This window comes from Maniola jurtina, chromosome 7 (assembly GCF_905333055.1).
Source record: "Maniola jurtina chromosome 7, ilManJurt1.1, whole genome shotgun sequence".
Classification (NCBI taxonomy): domain Eukaryota; kingdom Metazoa; phylum Arthropoda; class Insecta; order Lepidoptera; family Nymphalidae; genus Maniola; species Maniola jurtina.
The window spans coordinates 15038811-15047895 of record NC_060035.1 but is presented as its reverse complement, the minus strand read 5'-3'; the positions used below and the strand labels follow the sequence as shown (position 1 = coordinate 15047895).

At 36.5% G+C, this 9085-nt stretch overlaps 1 protein-coding gene across 3 annotated transcripts in view; it reads left to right on the top strand.

Annotated features, from left to right (window-relative positions):
- Window positions 1–587: 587 nt before the first annotated feature.
- The window catches only part of LOC123867129 (zinc finger protein 627-like), a 22816-nt gene continuing 14318 nt past the window's right edge, over window positions 588–9085 (top strand). The window contains exons 1-6 of one of the 3 annotated variants that reach the window (XR_006796341.1): window positions 606–644; window positions 2321–2364; window positions 2949–3105; window positions 3278–3464; window positions 4062–6185; window positions 6496–7510. The gene's annotated coding sequence lies outside the window, so the exon portion shown is untranslated. Of the gene's footprint in view, window positions 645–2320; window positions 2365–2948; window positions 3106–3277; window positions 3465–4061; window positions 7511–9085 lie in introns of those variants that run through there. The other 2 variants (XR_006796340.1, XR_006796342.1) reach the window with 2 other exon arrangements.

Here is a 9085-nt window from a genome sequence, read left to right as displayed (position 1 = left end):
TGGCCAAGTGTTGATTAGCTGACTTCATACACCTTTGAGATCAGTATGAACTATGAAGCATTCCTCACGAAGTTTTCCTTCAAGAATAGAATAGAATAGAATAGATTTTTACTCAATGGATGGAACCCTGGACCTCCCGACTGGAAACCGATGTCTTAGCCACTAGGCTTTCACTAGGTAGGTAATAGTAGGTACCGATTACCTTAGCTGAAGGACGTGTGACCTAATTGTGAAAGAACATGTCAGTAAATAACGTTGATTTTAGTCGATAATTGGATGATACTTTGGAGATCAGAATTTTGCCTTTACAGTGTCTCGGCGAGCATGAAGTTGTCACATCAATTTAGATGAATCTTCTGCGAAATATTTTGGGAGTACACTGCATAATAAGTATACCAAAAACTCCGCCACTAAGTGACTAATGGACCCTCACGACCCTCAGCAATATGGAATACGACTCAAAGTTAACAAACCTTGCTTGAGTAACAATTTCGAATCCAAATTTTTAGTGATTAGGTACATAATAAGTAATTAAAATGAATTAAATATTAAAATCAGGTGCACCTTTTTACATTACAAGAGTACTGTGACGCTATAAAAAGCCGCGGTCGCATGCGCTCGTCGCATTTCGCCGAACGCGGGGCGTGAGTATTAATTAATTTCTTTCTAATTGATTCCTTTTTATTGTGTCCCATCCGCCATTTTGTATAACATTTTTGCACCACGTGTTACTAAACTTTTGATTTCCTCCCTTTAAATAACTAGTTTTTTATGTGTCTAGTTAGGTTTTCTTGTAAATCTGCATTTTTTCTGCTGTGTTTTTAGTGTGTTTTACTACTTTTTTTTTTCTATAAGTACTAAACTTTTAAATTTTTTCTCCCATTTTTAAATAAAAAAATTTGCTCCCTTTTATTAAATAATTAGGTTTTGATGTGTTATTTTAGAAATGTGTGTAATTTTTTTCTGCTGTGTTTCCAAATCTTTTTACAATCCGTTTTTAATTTTAGAATTCCGAAATAATCTTTTCTTAGAGGGCCCTCACTAAGAATTGATTTTCAGAAATTAAATGCGAGTGAAACAGCGTGGTTATTGCACGACTCAGTCCGCCATTTTGTGTACTTATAACATTTTTGTACCACGTGTACCTACCTATTTACAACACTTTAACTAAATTAATAATTTCCTCTCTTTTTTACTAGGTCTTCTGTGTTTAACTAGGTTGTTTTGTTAATTTGCATTTTTTCTGTGTGAGTTTTCTTATCTAAATTCACTTTAAATTTTTTTAATTTTAGTATTTCCGAAAATCTTTTCATAGTGAGGCCTGCACAGAAAATCCATGCGAATGCTATTGTTTTGTGTGACCTATTTACCATTTTGTGAAATATTTTTGCGCGACGTGTTGCATAGATTTTAATTTCCTCCCTTTTTCCATTTTCAAAATTTTTGCAATTTTTAACCCCCGACCCAAAAAGAGGGGTGTTATAAGTTTGACGTGTGTATCTGTGTATCTGTCTGTGGCATCGCAGCGCCTAAACGAATGAACCGATTTTAATTTAAGTAGTTTTTTTTTTGTTTGAAAGGTGGCTTGATCGAGAGTGTTCTTAGCTATAATCCAAAAAAATTGGTGCAGCCGTTTAAGAGTTATCAGCTCTTTTCTAGTTTTCTTGTAGAAAAGAAGGTTACATAACCGTTAGGTTCATAATATTACGAGTATGTCAATTGACAAAATAAATGTCAAGCTGTCAAGATGGACGTTGCCTTGATACATAATTATTTATTTGAAAATGATGTTTTGGAAAACTCTGATACTTTGGATCGTAGTCGCGGAATAGTCCAAGAAAATCGGTTCAGCCGTTTGAAAGTTATCAGGTCTTTTCGGTCTTTTCTAGTTACTGTAACTTCACTTGTCGGGGGTGTTATAAATTTTTAATTTACACTTGTTCTTGATTAACTGGGCTTTAATTTTTGTGCCACGTGTTTTCTGCCGTAATTTTCATTTTTTTTTTTGTAGTTAGGTAAATAGGTATTTAGTTGAATTTTTATAGAATTCACATAATCCAAGTCGCGTTTTTTAGGTTTTAATTTCCTTTGTTTCATGTTAATCTGCATTTATTTTGTGCCACGTATTTTTTTTTTGCGATTTTACTATTTTTTTTTTTGTTTTTTTTTTGTACAGATAGGAGATGCCACATATTTTGTACGATTTTACTATAATTTTTTTTTTAATTTATCTATTCTATTCTCACGAAACCATTTTTTTTTTTCAGCAATTATCTAAATGTTTTGAAACTTTGTTTTTAATTTTAGTTTTCTTTTCCAGTGAGCCAGGGCTACCGCGTTCCTGAGCTTTTGTGATGGGAGAAGGTAAGTTTTTTTTTTGTTCTTTAATAGTAGACCCTATACCTACATAACTATATTTTTTAGATTTAATAAAACTCTCCCTCCTAAATGTATTGCTATCCAGTCATAATGTTCATCCAGTTCCAAGGATTTATGACTTAGACCTGTCAATTTAGTTTATTTATTATCTCGAAATTTTCATAAACAAAATAAATTAAATTAAATAAATGTTAATCTTAAATATTGGCACACTATTAATTTAGTAGAAAGTTAAGGTCTCTAATTATAAACTTCCATCTTTCTTGTACCAACTTTCTTGCAAATAAATTATTATCTTATCTTAGCCATAAATACTATTTTCATGATAGCTTAGTGGTTAAGAGGTCGGTTTGGATCCAGGCTTTGATTCCGGGTGTGCCCCTGGAACTTTTCATGTGCGATTAAATATCACTTGCTTTAACGGTGAAGGAAAACATCTTGAGAAAACCTGCATGCCTGAGAATTCTCCGTAATATTCTCAAAGGTGTGTGAAGTCTGCCAATCCCGCACTTGGCCAGCGTGGTAGACTATGGCTAAGCCCTTCTCATTCTGAAACACTTTGAATCTAGCCCTGCTCCGGGAAAACCTCGGCACCCTGGGCGGTCTACTCAGCTTCTGGATCGAGCTTGAAGTTGGAGTGAAGTGGAGTGGAGTGGAGTGACGATTCTGTTGCACGTACAGACTGAAACACTTCCTATTACGAGTTTCTCCATACGTATTAGATAGGTACGCTAATTATTGTATTATGTTCTAGATCTAAAACTAACAGCCGGATACCGATTTATCTCCTCATTTGTTTCCCAACATCCAGATAAATTTTACTTTACCTACGAATAAATACACCCTGCGAGTACAGAACCCCAAAAAGGAAGAAGATAAACCTTGGTCTTATTTTCAGGCCCGGTTCCTCTCATCACAAGACCTCCGCTGCATGCCGCGTCCGCCTTGCAGCCGCTGCAAGAGCGGCCGCCACGCGGACGCCAAGCCACCGGCGACGTAGCTCAAGCCACCGCGCCGCCCTGTGGCCCCCTGGCCTGCGACGCCTGCCCCCGCTCAGTAGTAGGCGCCTCAGTAGCGGAGCACAGGTTAGCATTTCTGACCAATTTTCTCTAAACTATGATTTTTCTATCCCCTTACCCTTCATGTTTGACTGGGAATGACGAGGTCCTGTCCTGGGTTCGATTCCCGGATGCAGTCTGACGAAAAATGCTTGAGGCTTCTCTGTATATAAAGTCTCAGTGTACTAGCCTGGAGCAGAGATAATTTATTACAAGTACTTGGAGTAAGGAAATCTGCGGTGTTTGCACCCACGCACGTGGCCCGTGGAGCACGTACAGAAGCCGGTGAGAAATATTGTACATCGACCTTTAGAAAGAGCTGTTTCGTAAAGCGTTGTCTCTGTTGTTGAGACCGACAAAACGTCACATAGGAATGACTGACAGAGACAACGCTCTTCGAAGCCGAAAGCTCTTTCTAAAGGTTGATGTACAATATTTCTTGCTGGCTATTGTGATTGCTTTTTTAACTGCATTGTTTTCTTTTACTCTTCGTTAACGTAAACTTTATTTAATAACTTAAATACACCGGTCCCTTCAATTTCGCCATATAGGTATAAGTATACCTATAGTTTACACTGAATTCTATTTTGGTAGTCTTTGCAATGAAACCTTTTTTTGTTTCAGGTGTTGTGTGTAATTAAAATAGTAGTAGTAATTCAAAATAGTCTTAATTCAAAAAAAAAATATTTTTAAGTAATAATGGATAAAATAGGTTCAATTAATAGTATTGTTTCAAACAAGGGATAATAGGAGACGGCTGCACTTGTTGTATTATACCTAAGTAGATAATAGTAGATATAAATAATAGTAGATATAATAAGTAATATAATTATAACAGATTAGTGAAACTTAACTAATAATACAGCCAATCACCGGACAATGACACCACCGGACGAGACTTACCTACACACTGGAGTTTACATTGTACAGCCATTACTGACAAAAATTTATTTAATGCGTACATTTTGAGATTACTCGCCACTTTTAGTTCTGTGTCAACTGTCATATCAAAAGTAGGTACGGTTCATCTTTAAATTAAAATCGTAGTTTTGACATGAGAGTTGGCACATTGAGTTAAAATGGCAAGTGTGATCTCAAAGTGTAGCATCCACTACTCTTATTAGGCAAGCAAAGCAGTGCATAAATTTTTTTTAGTAAGGCTATTTGGACTGATTGTTCAGTCGCCAAAGAATTTTTAACCAAGGGTTAAAGTTCTTTTCCGTCTAAGGGCTGATTTTTTAAATGGAGATTGAAAAATCAGCCTTAAAATAACAAATTATTCGTTACCAAAAATTTTTTAGCCACTAAACAATGGGGGCAGCCCTAGTAGGTACCCTACTTGTGGCAAATACGGGACATATCCACAGAAACGAACAGCTTCAGCTGGCGATTTCAATCAATAAAAGTATTAATACACTTACTATAAATAGTAAATAATGTGTAATTTTGTAAAATATACACCTATTTATAAAAAAATGGGTGTTTTCGATTAACTGTGACGCGATGGATTGTGGTAGCTACGCCTTGTTTTTACGCTCAATTTGAAGTTCTCGTTAGCCCTTGACTTTTACGCTTAAGATGAAGCTCTTTTGTCAGCCACTTGGAATTTTGGTTTTCGATTTTTTTTTTTAAGTTAAGTAGTTACATAGGTAAAAAATTGGTATTCAAAAAAATATGTATACTTATAGGTGATTCAGAGGACTCCACGATGGCCCAGTATTTTGTTTTTTTTTTTTACGCTCTTCGAGTTGCAGAGCATTTTTGTTCGCCGTGAACTTGGCATTTTGGTTCTATAGTATGATTAGAAGCCCCGTTACAATTTATTAGCAGGGAAACGTTCCCCTTTTTTACGCTTTAGATGAAGCTCTTTTGTCAGCCACTTGGAATTTTGGTTTTCGATTTTTTTTTTTAGTTAAGTAGTTACATAGGTAAAAAAATAGGTATTCAAAAAAATATGTATACTTATAGGTGATTCAGAGGACTCCACGATGGCCCAGTATTTTGTTTTTTTTACGCTCTTCGAGTTGCAGAGCATTTTTGTTCGCCGTGAACTTGGCATTTTGGTTCTATAGTATGATTAGAAGCCCCGTTACAATTTATTAGCAGGGAAACGTTCACTTTTTTACGCTTTAGATGAAGCTCTTTTGTCAGCCACTTGGAATTTTGGTTTTCGATTTTTTTTTTAAGTTAAGTAGTTACATAGGTAAAAAATAGGTATTCAAAAAAATATGTATACTTATAGGTAATTCAGAGGACTCCACGATGGCCCAGTATTTTGTTTTACGCTCTTCGAGTTGCAGAGCATTTTTGTTCGCCGTGAACTTGGCATTTTGGTTCTATAGTATGATTAGAAGCCCCGTTACAATTTATTAGCAGGGAAACGTTCCCTTTTTTACGCTTTAGATGAAGCTCTTTTGTCAGCCACTTGGAATTTTGGTTTTCGATTTTTTTTTTTAAGTTAAGTAGTTACATAGGTAAAAAATAGGTATTCAAAAAAATATGTATACTTATAGGTAATTCAGAGGACTCCACGATGGCCCAGTATTTTGTTTTTTTTACGCTCTTCGAGTTGCAGAGCATTTTTGTTCGCCGTGAACTTGGCATTTTGGTTCTATAGTATGATTAGAAGCCCCGTTACAATTTATTAACAGGGAAACGTTCACTTTTTTACGCTTTAGATGAAGCTCTTTTGTCAGCCACTTGGAATTTTGGTTTTCGATTTTTTTTTTAAGTTAAGTAGTTACATAGGTAAAAAATAGGTATTCAAAAAAATATGTATACTTATAGGTAATTCAGAGGACTCCACGATGGCCCAGTATTTTGTTTTACGTTCTTCGAGTTGCAGAGCATTTTTGTTCGCCGTGAACTTGGCATTTTGGTTCTATAGTATGATTAGAAGCCCCGTTACAATTTATTAGCAGGGAAACGTTCCCTTTTTTACGCTTTAGATGAAGCTCTTTTGTCAGCCACTTGGAATTTTGGTTTTCGATTTTTTTTTTTAAGTTAAGTAGTTACATAGGTAAAAAATAGGTATTCAAAAAAATATGTATACTTATAGGTAATTCAGAGGACTCCACGATGGCCCAGTATTTTGTTTTTTTTACGCTCTTCGAGTTGCAGAGCATTTTTGTTCGCCGTGAACTTGGCATTTTGGTTCTATAGTATGATTAGAAGCCCCGTTACAATTTATTAGCAGGGAAACGTTCCCTTTTTTACGCTTTAGATGAAGCTCTTTTGTCAGCCACTTGGAATTTTGGTTTTCGATTTTTTTTTTTAGTTAAGTAGTTACATAGGTAAAAAAATAGGTATTCAAAAAAATATGTATACTTATAGGTGATTCAGAGGACTCCACGATGGCCCAGTATTTTGTTTTTTTTTTACGCTCTTCGAGTTGCAGAGCATTTTTTGTTAGCCACGAACTTGGCATTTTGGTTCTGTATATTTTTTTAGGAGTCCCGTTACAATTCATCAGCAGTGAAACATGTTACTAACATTTTTTTACTCTATTATTAGCTTTAAGAAACACCGTTTGTTTCATTTCTCATTTTTTTCAGATTCAGATTCAGATTTATTTATTTGCTTTCATGTACATTTACATTAATTGATGGTGGGTGCTTAAAGCTAAAAGCTAAATACATGAGACCCTGTCAGGGCATGGCAAATACAATTTTAGGTACAGTAAAATGGTTAATATTAAAGATACAATAAGAATAGGATTAAAATTATTAAAATTATCATTACTAGATATTAAATATTATTCATTCGCATTCTTATATATTATTATATTATGAGAATGTCGACTAGAATGTATTATAAAGCAAGATTAGTACAAAATAAAGATAAGGTCAAAGTATAGTAGTATTAAATAATTGCTGTCATGGTCTGATTGTCTCTGTCAATAGAATAAAATATTTAAAATAGTTACTGTAAGAATTTAATTTAGTTATGTTGCAATTATTTAATCTTACACGGTCTTATAGTTAAATGTCAATATCAGATGTCATTTACAGGTGCATCACGCTATTGAGGTTTATGCAGTTAGAAATTTTTACTTTATTACACTTTTTTTCGTACAAGTGCTTTTTATTTTTTCCGCCCTTTTGCGCGAGAAGCGAAGCATACATTGAGGTTGAGATCTACGTACAGAGCGTAGGTACTAGTACTTACTTTGAGTTTGCTCAGATCAAAACGAGACGGATTTAGTCTATGCAAAGTCAAACCACGCTCTTTGATCCTAAATTGAGATCTACAGAGCGAAATTTGACTTTGCTCAGACAAGACTAATATGTCTGTGCAAAGTTAAATTACGCAGATCTTGGCTGAGAGTCAAAGAGCGTGCCTTGACTTTGACACTGTTAAATCGAAATGAATTTGTCTATACAAAGTACAAGTCTTTGGGCTGAGATCTATCTACCGAAAATTGACTTTACTTAGAAAACGAGACGGATTTATGTCTATTCAAAGTCACACCATGTTCATGCTCAACGCGCTAGATCTTAAGCTGAGATCTAGGCCAAAGACTTTCAAACCACGCTCTAGAGGCTGAGATCTATAAATCGGGATGGCCTATATCCAGCAGAGAACTGACTAATCGATTGCTCGACAATAAAGGTGCCCACGCACTTGAACTGAACTGCAACTGAACTGCGCGTCTGAGAGAATATCGCGCGGGGCGCTGCCGCGACGCGCATTTCAGCTGTAGTTCAGTTCAAGTGCGTGGGCACCTTAACTGCTGCTGTCGTGTGTCGTATTTATCCACGCCTTAAAAACGCTTGGTCTTCGGTTATCGTCGCAGCAAGCCGGCCCACGGACACTTTGATCCCGATTCCCGGATAATATTGACTTGCCTTTGATCAGTACACACTAGGTGATTTTGTATTTAGAAAGGGAAAATTTAGAACCTGCGCAGATGAACTAGCACCTTTGACCCACCACTGGGACACTACGTGCCCCCAAACACCGTTAAGAGCATGCCGAAACCACAGCACGCCTACCAACCCGAGGACCACACTGAACGACGGACCGCCCCCGTCTCCATTATTCACAGGTTCTCCCAAGAGCTCCTAGCTCTTGGGAGCTTCCTTCTTGGACCTTCTTGGATGGGTGATGTAACACTCATCATCAACCACCCAATACAACCACACCCTCCGCTCCTGGCGCTATGCCCGATGGGCAAATACCACAGTACTTTTTATTCATTGTTTGGTTTGGAGCACCGCTTGGGGCCAATCGGATCGAACGACAAGCGCTCCCAAGCGTTGGCAAGCATTCGCAAACACTCATCCACACGCTTGCCAGTGCTTGTTGTTTGCTGTTTATTGCAAGCGTGTGGTGCCGCCAGACGTGTGCGTTTCAATATTGCAATTTGAAGATGTTTCATTTTTAACCGACTTCCAAAAAAGGAGGAGGTTCTCAATTCGTCGGGATCTTTTTTTTTTATTATTTTTATTTTATTTTTTATGTATGTTCCCCGATTACTCAAAGACCCCTGGACCGATTTGGAATTTTTTTTTTTTGTTTGAAAGGGTATACTGTGCAGGTGGTCCCATATAAATTTGGTGAAGATCTGATGAATATCTTCGGAGATGGAGAACAGAACTCCTCAATGGATAAGAGCAAATTGCTCGCGATCACTGTAATAGCTTAGT